The 11548-nt window shown below is 44.5% G+C and overlaps 1 pseudogene; it reads right to left on the bottom strand.

Moving 5' to 3' along the window:
* Positions 1-1188: 1188 nt before the first annotated feature.
* Positions 1189-11548, bottom strand: part of LOC131995794 (histone H3-like) — a 66913-nt pseudogene continuing 56553 nt past the window's right edge.

The raw sequence follows: 11548 nt of genomic DNA, 5'->3' as shown, positions 1-11548 counted from the left end.
AGTTGAATTGAATTGAAGCACTTCAGATTAAAATTTGTATTCAAACTTCCGCTTTCCAAACTTATGTGTTCACACCATGAGTTCTCAACACAGAATAGTTAGTTAATTAATATCTTTAAGCGTAACCGAGTTATAAGGGTTTGAGTTGAAAGTTTATAAAAATTTTATGATAAAATTGTAACTAAATTATAAAATTTTCCAATTTTTTTTGAAAAAAAGTTTTTCTGCAAATTAATTTAAAAGCTCTAATGTAAAAATGTTTTAGGAAAATTTTATCATAAAATATTATAGAAGATAGATATAGAAGATTTCTATTAAAATGTTACATAATTTGTAAAAAGTGTACGTTTGTTATGAAATATCTAAAATATTACGATGCTATGTTATACCATATACAATGCCGTTGGCATTTATTATTAAATAATTTTTTTTATATAAAGTGGACTTGAAACTAAATAAAAAATTTACAAATATAAATGCTAAACAATGTATTGCTGCAATCACAAATTTAAAAAAAAATTTATATATTTTTTTTGCAAATTAAAAACAAATTGTAAAATGCCCTTGTCTCAGCAAGGAAATGTAGAACAGTGGCTTACCGAACGAAATCTATTTCTCTTTAATAATTTAAAATATAAAAATACTATTTTATTCTTTTTAAAACAGTTTTTAGAATAGCAAAAAATTTTATTTGTTTAAAAATATTAAGAAATACAGAAAAAATGTATATTCAATGTATCTAAATTGTTTATTTAAAATAAAGATTCTGTCGAATGTATTGGCCTGCCTGCTTTTTTCTTCATTCATTCTTGTTATGTAGCTAATACGAAAAATCAAATTTTGCAAAAAGAATAACAGCAAATATACTGTTGACAATAGAAAATAAAAATTTTCAATTCAACATTAAAAGTAAATTAAATATGTAATTTTTTTTTAATTTTGCATTTGCTCCATGTATTGAAAACCAATATCACCCAAAGTAAGACGCAAAGAAAATAACATTATTTTTTAAACAAGTAATGAGTTTCTCCATCCCTAAATAAAAAAGACTATATTTATTTATTTTAATGAAAATATAAAAGTGTAAGTTTTGAGTAAAATTTTTTCTCTTTTTTGTAAAAATATTGTGGTCCTGAAAAGGACCGATTGTTTTTGTAAAAAAAGTTGGCTATTTAAAATGTCAATAATTTAAGCACGTCCTACACGAATACGTCTGGCCAATTGGATATCTTTGGGCATGATGGTGACACGCTTGGCATGGATAGCACACATGTTATTATCTTCGAAGAGACCCACCAAGTAGGCTTCTTGCAAGGCCATGACAGCAGAGCTCAGGAAACGCAAGTCAGTCTTAAAATCTTGGGCAATTTCACAAACCAAACTTTGGAAAGGCAATTTGCGGAGCAACAACTCAGTACTCTTCTGGTTGCGACGGATTTCACGCAAAGCAACGGTACCAGGTCGGAAACGATGTGGCTTCTTAACACCGCCGGTGGCTGGTGAGCTCTAACGAGCAGCTTTGGTAGCCAATTGCTTACGAGGGGCTTTGCCAGCAGTAGATTTACGGGCAGTTTGCTTAGTACGAGCCATTTTCACTAGAGGTTTTTAGTTCTCTTCACGATATGCACACAAACACTGTTAACACTGTAATAGTTGCCTTACAACAACTACAATTTTGTTACAATTTCAAAATAGAGTTTCTATTTCTGATAACATTTCTATATATATACAGTTACGCTTACTGCTAAAATCTTACAGGCTACTATTCCAATGTCTTAAAATTATGGTTACTCTTAAACATTTATTATATGACTGCGCTACAAGGCAACGGCTGCAAATCCTTCAAAGAAAAAACAAACATCAAAACTGTACAAAAAATACAGTTTCAAAAAATTCCAATTCATTATTTTCTAAACTATATAAAAATTCATTATGACTTAAACTAAGGAAATTAAAATAAAGTAAAAAGAAAATAAAAAGTACCATTTACACTTTTCTATAAATACATGCCCAGCGGCACTAAGGGCTGGAAGAGCGGCAAATGGGAGGTGTCTCCTATCCATGGCGGGTTCGAGGTCAACGTCTCTGCATAAAAGATCCGATACCAGGGCGTTGTCGAGGTCATGGCACTTCATAGCAAATTCAAGAGCACCCCTCATCAAAAACACATCGAGTCTCTCAGAACCATACGTGTCATAAAGCTCCCTACACGTCGGCGATCTAAAGGTCCCATCCCCCTGGGAAAATGGCAACATGCCAAAGCATGAGCGAAGAACAACCCGCTCCCAGACCCTGAGCCTCTACATATGTCGTGAGGAAATGTCAAACTAGGCAGGAAAGGCATGACAAACGACAGGCCTGATAACCAGTTTATAAATAAGCTGCCTAACCTCCCTGGTAAGGCCCCCCTCATCCGAAGAAGCCCAGCATAGGCGAAATACAAACGACTAGCCTTATTGAGCACGTGACCAACGTGTCTCGAGAAATCAAATCTAGTATCAAAGACAACACCTAGGTACCTCAATACAGTGGAGACCTCAATCCTGCCACCCCCGATAAACAAATCGGGAATGTAGCACCTAAAGTTGGGGAAGACTTCCCCACATTCTACTCCAGCTTCCACCTAGAGTGGAATTCATAAAGATCATCCAGAAATGAGTTCAACGCCCTCTCTACAGCAATCGCCCTAGCTCCCGAAAATACAACCAGCATGTCATCAGCATAGGCGAGTAGCAAACCACCCGAGGGCGGACTAGGGACATCATGGACGAATATGCTAAATAACATAGGCCCTAGCAGAGAGCCCTGAGGCACCTGCTAGCACTTGTCTCTCAGAAGAGAGACATTCGCCCACTCTTACGCTATTAGACCAGAGCTTAAACAATAAGCCCTCATGCCAGAGGGAGTCGAATGCCCTGACGAAATCCAGACTGACCACAATTACACCTCGGCCCCTGGCCAAGGCCCTCCACTAAATAGTATCTAAAGACCGCGAGCGCGTGAGTAGTGGAGTGCCCTGACCTAAAGCCAAACTGAAAATCAGCCAGAATTCGCCTTTTATCAACAAAAGCAAAGACCCTCGCTGTGATTGAAAAGCATCGCCAAAAAGACAAAGACAACGTCGCTAGCCTTCCTATGCTCCACCTCGGGGACACCGTCAATGCCTCAAGACCTTCTCGCAAGCCTAAGGGGAATCGCCGAGGCTACATCATACCGGTCCTCCCTCCAAAGAGATCTGTCATCAACTACAGACCCGTCAGCCGTGAAGGACGGAGAAAACAAGACAACAGGGGCCCTGTCAGGAATCCTCTCAACAGTCTCTGTGACGAGGCGGTGGTGAGGGACCCCGGGAAGTCCCACCGGAGGATGAGCAGAAGAGTCCATATGAGCGGCCAACAAATCCGCCTTGCCAGCATCGTCAACAACAGCAGCACCATCCGATCCAAGCAAAGACTCCACAGGCGCAGCAGCAGCCAGCCCGGCAGCTCTCTTAACACGGCCATACGTTATGCAGGCCACTCTAATACGGCCGAGATATTTCCGAACCCACTCCTCCTCAAATACGCGAATAAGGTCGCGAATAATGTATCCAAGATTCCGGACATCGGCCCTAAGTACAAAAGTGCGACCAGGGTCTGGACACCTGCGCAAGGCGCAACGGAATCTTTTCCTCTCCCGGATTATCCTGCGCCTCATCCGGACCCGGTAGAACAGCCTGCTTTATTGCCTCGAAAAACGCAGAGCCCAGACCGTCAACACACAAATCAATCTCATCGGCAGAAACATTCCGGCCAGTGGGCAAAGCCAAGTCGACAAGGCCGTACCTTAGAACGCGCCTGAAACCACGTCCTATCGAAATCCAGAAAAGAAGGACCCTCAATCATCGCTAACGCCCCACAGCCAACTCGAGAAAAATCGCCTATGGTCAGACTCAAAGTCAAGCGCCCTGCTGTTGAAGACACCTCCCGCCAAGGAAATCCCCGGAGTCCTTAGGAAGAAGTCAATGAAGGAACCTACAATACCATTGAGCCTAGTTGGCCTGTCAGCAGCCACAGCGTCCAAAGAAGTACCACCAGCCAAGAAATTGAAGAGAGAACGTCCCCTAGCATCAACACCACCAAGCACCAAACGAAACACAGGGTCCAGAACAGAAATCGCAAAGCCAATACCAGGGCGAAGATAAAGCGACACAAAGGAAATCATCGACCCATCGTCTCTCCACAACCCTCCACAGCCCCCAATTCAAGAGGAATCAACTCGGAGCGAAAATCCTCCCTGACGAGTACCCCAACACCGCCGCTTCTCCCCGTCGTCCTAGCACGCCTGTAATAGACGTATCTCTTGTACTTAACCCTTTGATCCCTTATAAACAACTTCAAGAAGTGTCTTGTCCAGGGAGACAAGAAATTAACATTCAAGAAGTTGCATATCAGGGACCTAACCATCACAGAGTCGATTCAAGAGGGCCGCAAAAGCACCGTCTCTGCCTTCCTCCAACTTCAGCCAACGGTAGGTCGGGCCAAACTCCTTAAGCACCCGGAAAACCCCAAGGAAATCATCCCCCAGAATCGCCCTACAATCTGCCGCCAAGCCCTCATCAGGAGAGCCCGTTACAGGGCGAGGGGCCGCCGGGGAAGCAGAAACACCAACAGGACGCCCGCCAAGTGCGACAGCATATGACACCCCAGCAAGAATGTCCGCCAGCCTAGAGGAACGAGCGCGATTCCTGCCCCTATCCTCCTCCTTCCGCGCATTCAAACGGGCCAAGAATTGAATCCGTTTAGGACAAAATGCACTGCCAGCCGTGTGATCAACAGCACTACAATTCACACAGGAGACCGGCTGTGTCGCCTTCCGAACAACCCCACCTATCACAGGATCTACAACATCCTGAAGAACATCCTCAGCCTTGGAGAGAATCGAGCAGTCAGCAGAAGCATGAGGGGCATGCCACAATTGGTTGCAACGTGCCCGAAGCGTTGACAACGGAAGCACTAAGTAAACCTGGCCAACCTATCCTTCCTGATGCGAACACGACAATGCAACATCCGAGTAATTGCATAAACCGCGCCTATGTCGCAACCTTTCTCAATGCGGACAACCCATCTGTCACCAGCAACAGAAATCGCACCAATGACCCTAGCGCCAAACTCCGCCCTATTCGCCCTATCCGCCCTCGGATGACAACCCTTCAATGACCACCGTGTGAGGAACGAGGGCCTTAGGTGTGTGGATATGGAACTTGTACCCCCTCTCGGACAGAAGTGAACCATACTTATAAAAAATTCGCCATGTCTAAATATAGTGTGTAGGAGACCACTCACCTCTTTTACACCAGCATCATATATGCTGACCGCAGGTAATGAGCTGTCCTTTGATCTATTCCCAGTAATATTATTGGTATTAGCAGAATTAACAACAGCAGCAGTAGCAGAATTAAATCAGCAGCAGCAGCAGCAGCAGCAGTTGCAGCAGTTTGAGCAGTGGATTTAATCTCGCCTCGCACGATGGACACGGAGATTTTTCGGTTCCCTTTCTTCGGTGTCTTATTCTTGGCAGCATATAAAGCAGGGGCCGCAGCAGAAGTGCTTGCCACAGGCTCTGAGGCATCCTTCTCAGGGTTACCATGGCAATTGGTAACCGCTAGTGGGGCCGGCGTTGCCTTCACTTTCTCCACCTCCCCGAGCAACGGCATTTTGCAACCGGCGGTGTGGACACTGAATCAACATCCATGGACAGGGTAGTAATGTCATCCTGTCCAGTAACAGCAGCACATGCATGACCAGTCTTTGTTAACGCAGCCTGGTATTGGGCATTATTACGCTTGAGATTCCCACATCAAGCATTAGACCTTCAATAACCCGTTGAAAACTGGTTTCACGTTTCTGGAGCTCTCGGATTTGTTGACCGAAAGCTTCCAGTAGCTCCTCGTTTGAGGGACACCTTCGCTTTGGTCGTCGTGCGATCTCACCGGCATCTTCATTCCAGGCTGTGCAACCAATAAACTCTGGTTACACAGCCAAAAGAATGTCCTTTGCAGGGACAATCGCAAAAAATCGGCTCCTTTGCGCTTCTCAAAATTAGAAGGCACCTCAATGGACAAAATACCAAATTAGTGTCTTAAGTCTTTCGACACTCAAATGCCGTCGGCAAATGCACAAGTTCGTGTCTTAAGTCACTGGATGCACAAATGCCGTCGGCAAAACAACAGGCCAATGAATAGCTGGCAAACAACAACACTCAACAGAGAGCAATGGAATAAAATCTTCAAGCTCTATAGGTCACTTCAAAAAGTTCTATGTGGCCAATTGACACAGTTGAGTACACGCGTGAATAAAAGTCTTTTTCAACAAATCTTCTCAAAATCAAGCTTTTTTTTTGCCACCAGTAGATTTATGGGTAGTTTGCTTAGTACGAGCCATTTTTCACTAGAGGTTTTTAGTTCACTTCACGATATGCACACAAACACTGTTAACACTGTAATAGTTGCCTTTCGTTTGTTTGTTTTATTTTCCCATTTCTCTTATTATATGCGTTTTCAAGAGGTTATCTTATAATTATAATTACGAGCCTATTCTCTAACTATATAATTATATTTCCTAGAGATATACATTTCTACATTATAAAATTAAATGCTCTGAGGCTAAGCCCAGCCCATTCATTCAGTTGCTAGCAACATTGGGAGTAATCCATTCAATTTAAATATATTTCCGATATCCCCGAATAAAAGGGTAAAGATCGGGATTTATCATTGAAAATTAAGACTAATTCCTACAGCTACCTATACCTAATTAGAACTAATAAACAAAACAAAACAAAACAAAACATGTAATCCAGAGAAAAACTATTTACAAAGAAAAGAAAGAAAACAAGAGATCCAATTCCAGTGGTTGCTATTTACATATTTACAAATATTTACAAGGAGAGTTCAAATGCCCAAATGGGCCACTATTGATCAGTATTGTATACAGGTTCTTCGAAGTCCTGTCTCCCGTATCTTCTATGGTAGTACATTAGCTCACCGTTTTCATTAAATAGCATATTGCTGTCGGCCATATGTCCAAGGCATGTAGGGGGGAGGACCTTTCCGGCGTCCTTAAGGATGTCAAATTCCTGGCGGGTGAGGCATGCATCGCGAACGATTCCGATTGGGTGTGTAGTGTATACTTGCAGGTGTCTAATGGCCATGTGGACCATGAATACATCTATCCTGGGCAATCCGGCGCCCCCATACACCCTCCTATTTGCAGGGCTTCTGTACTGACCCTGTTCTGTCACAATCGTTCTTAGGTCAAGACAGTACCTAAGCATTCTTCTTTCGAATAACCTTATCCTCTCCATCTGGCTCGAAGATATAGAACTCCACACAGGAAAAGAATATGCCATCGTGGGCCTGACGACCTGTTTATAAATTGTCAATTTGACCCTTTTACCTAGCCCACCCTTTCTCCTCAGCAATGCCGCATAAGCGTGAAATGCGGCTTTTGCCTTGTCCAAGAGGCTATCGACATGTCTGGTAAATGTCATGTCTTCTTGAAATGTCACCCCTAGATATTTCATCGACCCGTAGTTTGACACCGTTTGGCCGCCGATTTTTATGCAGGGTACGTAGGACCTGGCATTCCTGTAAAGGTCCCGTCTCCTGCCCCTAAAGACCATTGTCCTGCATTTCGGAATATTCAGGCGAAGTTTCCATCTCTCAAAGTACTCGTTGAGAGTGTCGAGGTATTCCTCAAGGTTCCTGGCGGCTCTCTTTGCTCTTGAGTGCGTCGACGCAACTGGAATATCGTCTGCATATATGAGGAGAAGCTCCCCATTAGTCGGCTCCGGAATATCGGCTAGATAACCATTGTAGAGGACTGGTCCAAGGACAGAACCCTGTGGGACTCCAGCCCTGACTTCCTGTGTCGCAGACCGCGACTCGGCTATCACCACGCCAAATGACCTATCACTGAGATAGTCCTCCACAATATCAACGAGGAAGCCCGCGAAGCCGAACATCCTCATCTTCCGCACTATGCCCTCCTGCCAGACCGTGTCGAAGGCTTTCTCGAAATCCAAGCTAGCCGCTATTGTGACACTCCTATCGATGAAACCGTATACCACCCTATTAGTTAGGGCCATCAGAGCGTGAGTCGTCGAGGTAGATGCTCTGAAACCAAATTGGGATTCTCTAAGTACTCTGGATTCCTGTATGTGGCAATTCATTTCCTGCAGGATAAAGATCTCGAAAAACTTGGAGACCGATGACAGCAGTGAAATCGGCCTATAGCTCGCCGGCGATGTTGGATCCTTGCCCGGTTTCAAAATAAGGATGACTTTTGCCGTCTTCCACGCCTTGGGAAAATATCCGAGATTTAGGCAGTGATTAAAGATTATCGCCAAAAAACGCCACGTCCTCATATCCGTCCTACGAAGTACATAGTTCGGTATGCCATCATCCCCCGAACTTTTCTTATTGTTCATTCTGCGGAGAGTCATTCCGATCTCCGATGGCTTTATAGGTCGAAATGGGCCTTCTACTGTCGTGGAGGCGTCCGCCATATTCCTCTCATGAAAATTGGTCTTCGGGATGTATGCATCTTCTCTGGGAGCAGAGATATCACTCGTCGAATTGGGGGTAAAAACATCCATTTGAATCTTTGCCAGTTCATTTGCGATAACACTCGCCTTCCCTTCATCGGATGTCACGCACTCTCCGTTTCTATCAACAAGGTGACCAATTCTATTTCGTCGTCTAGCGGCGCTAATGCGCTTGAGCCTTCCAAACATTTCGTTGTTCGGTTTTATGCTGTTTAGCATCCGTAGGTAGCTCTCCTCCTCGAAACGTGCGATGCGTTGGGCTATTATGTTGCCCAGGTTTCTAATGATCGCTCCAAGAGTTGAAGAGTCTTGCTGATCGATTATCCTAAATCTCCTTCTCCTGAGAGTCTTCTTCCTGTGTATGAGGTCCATAATGTCATCTGGCAATTTCCTCAGAGTTCCCTTATGTGGCTTGATCTTCCTTATGCCCTCAGACATGGCCACAGAGAAGGCCCTGTTCGTGCCTTCAATTGCCTCGTCAATTTCCGCTACTGTAACATTCCTGGCGGTCGGCAATTTGTATCTGTCCAGGTCCAAATTAAGCCTATTGTTGAAGTCCCGGACCCTCATACTCTTATAATCATATATCTCCATGGGATGATGTTCCTCAAAATCCATCCCGCCAGTTTCAAGAAGGACTGCCCTATGGTCCGAATCGAAATCAAGTGTTTCGAGTCCCCTGTGAAATCACTCCATATTCGATGGTTGGATTCCACTAGTCTTCATAAATATGTCGATGTATGAGCTGGACGATGTTGTCTTCCTCGTGGGCCCATCTGTTCTCAGCAGCGATATGGTCGGTGTCATCCTCAGCCAACCGTGGAGAATGCGGCCGTTCCCATTCACGGCGGTATCTCCCCAATCCGTATGTCTTGCGTTGAGGTCGCATCCAATTAACGCTTTAGTAGCGCCAATTAAATCCACAAGTCTATCCAGCGCCTGTGCATCAAGGATATCTTGTGGTCTATTGTACAAGGAGGCAAATAGGACATGTCCATCCGAAGTCGAAGTCCTGACCAATGTCGCTTCTATACCGCCAAGATCACAAGTGCACCTCTCAGCCTTTATGCCGGTTTTGATAAATATCGCAGTACCACCACCTCTCCTGCCCGTTGTCCTATTCTGTATGAAGCAATCATAGCCCTCCAAAGCAAATATGTGTCTTCCTGTAAGTTCGTGTTCGGCCACCATCAAAACGTCCGGTCTATGCTGGTTCGTAAACATCTGAATATAGTGTCTCTTATGACGAGACACTATCGAGTTCACATTCACAAAGATGGTCTTAAAACAGGGCATCAAGGCGCATAGACAACAAAAGCCCGTAAAGTGCACGGGTCCTCTCTTCATCATTCTTGAGCTGTCCATAAGTATCGGCGTAAGTTCCAATTTTCCTCAAACAGGCCAGCAGATCTCCGCCAAGAAGGCGTTTGCACTCTCCATCGAAGTGCTCCAGTGTCCTGTTAATATCCCCGGAGATGTCCTTGTGAACTGGCCCCGATTGACCCATATCTCGCGTCGTTCGAGCCACATCAGCAAATGATCCATTCCTACCATTTATGGCAGGAGGAGGGACAGTTGCTCGAAATTGCGTCTGTCTCGGCTCCGTTTTCTTCTCCGTCCTCTTGCGAAGAATCTCAATGTGTCTCGGGCAGTCTTTGGAACTCGCCACATGTCCATTCTCCTTACAGTTTACGCAGTAAACTGGGACTCCAACAGTCCGGACTATCCGTCCTGTAGACGGCTCAGTGGTAATATTCTCCTGTGTGTTCAGGTCCTTCCCAGGGATGGTGCAACTGTCCGGTCCATGAGAACCCCCGCACTTAACACATCTATATGTCATCCTACAGTTGGTAGACACGTGTCCAAAACGCTGGCAGTTCCTGCACTGTGTCAGGCCACCAGACTTGTGTCTCTTAATGTGAACTCGGCAATTCAGCATATATTGCAGGCGCTTAAATCCTCCAATGTCAGATCCCTTGCCCAATTGAACAATCCAGCGATCGCCCTCCAATTTCAAAATCTTCAAGATGTCCAGTTCAAGCCCACAATCCCCTAGGAATTGCCGCAGATCCTCCACGTCATATGTGCCAGACAGACCCCGAATCATAAGGGAGAAAGGCTTCATTTCCTTAGGCGTATATGTGAAAAAATTCAGCCCCAGATCAGTTATGAAATCTCTTGTTTTCTGATGGTCTTCGATCTTACATAGACTCAATCCAATCAGATTCCTATTTGTGATTCTCATGCTAAATAACCCATGACCCAGATGCCTAGCCAATTTGTCTGTCAGTTCTTTAGGATTACTCCTATAAACTCTAATTACTGGTGGGCTGGATTTACCTCGTGTAATCTGCGATGTCGTATGCGTCTCAGCTGATTCGCCATTTCTCGTCAGGGATGTTGCACTCTTGCCATTCGCCTGCTTCAGTTCTGATATATGGACGGGGGCTGTTGTCTTCTTTATTGCGCCTTTACTGGTGTCTATTGGTGTTGCCGTGTTTGGAGTTGCCTTCACCCAGATTTCTATCTTCTGTACAGTTGTATCTTTGGTATACCTCTTCGCAGTGCCAAAGTCTTCAGCTACTTTGGCCGACATTTCAAAATTTTTGCCCAAAGGGACCTCAACAACGACATCCACCAGAGCTACTATTTCGTATAGTTTGTGCCTCAGGAACTTTGCTTTGTATTTGCGAGCGCAGTTCCGCTAATTCAAAGGCCAGTTGTCTTTTCTCATTTTGCAACTTTTCGATTGTTTCAATATATTGTGAGGTTAACAAATCGATTCTAAAATCCTCATAGCGTGAGTCACTGCCGCTGCCGCTACCGCTTTTCTTGTTCTTTTTACGTTTACGCCTTTGGACTTCATCTATGTGCACACTGCCGTCTGACGTACACGTGTCGTTCTCCTTCCTGGCACCTCCAGCACCTGAAACACCCATAGTTTTTCGATCTGGAGCATTATTTT

This window comes from Stomoxys calcitrans, chromosome 3, assembly GCF_963082655.1.
Source record: "Stomoxys calcitrans chromosome 3, idStoCalc2.1, whole genome shotgun sequence".
Classification (NCBI taxonomy): domain Eukaryota; kingdom Metazoa; phylum Arthropoda; class Insecta; order Diptera; family Muscidae; genus Stomoxys; species Stomoxys calcitrans.
The sequence above is the reverse complement of the archived record's forward strand: the minus strand, read 5'-3'. Positions and strand labels throughout refer to the sequence as shown.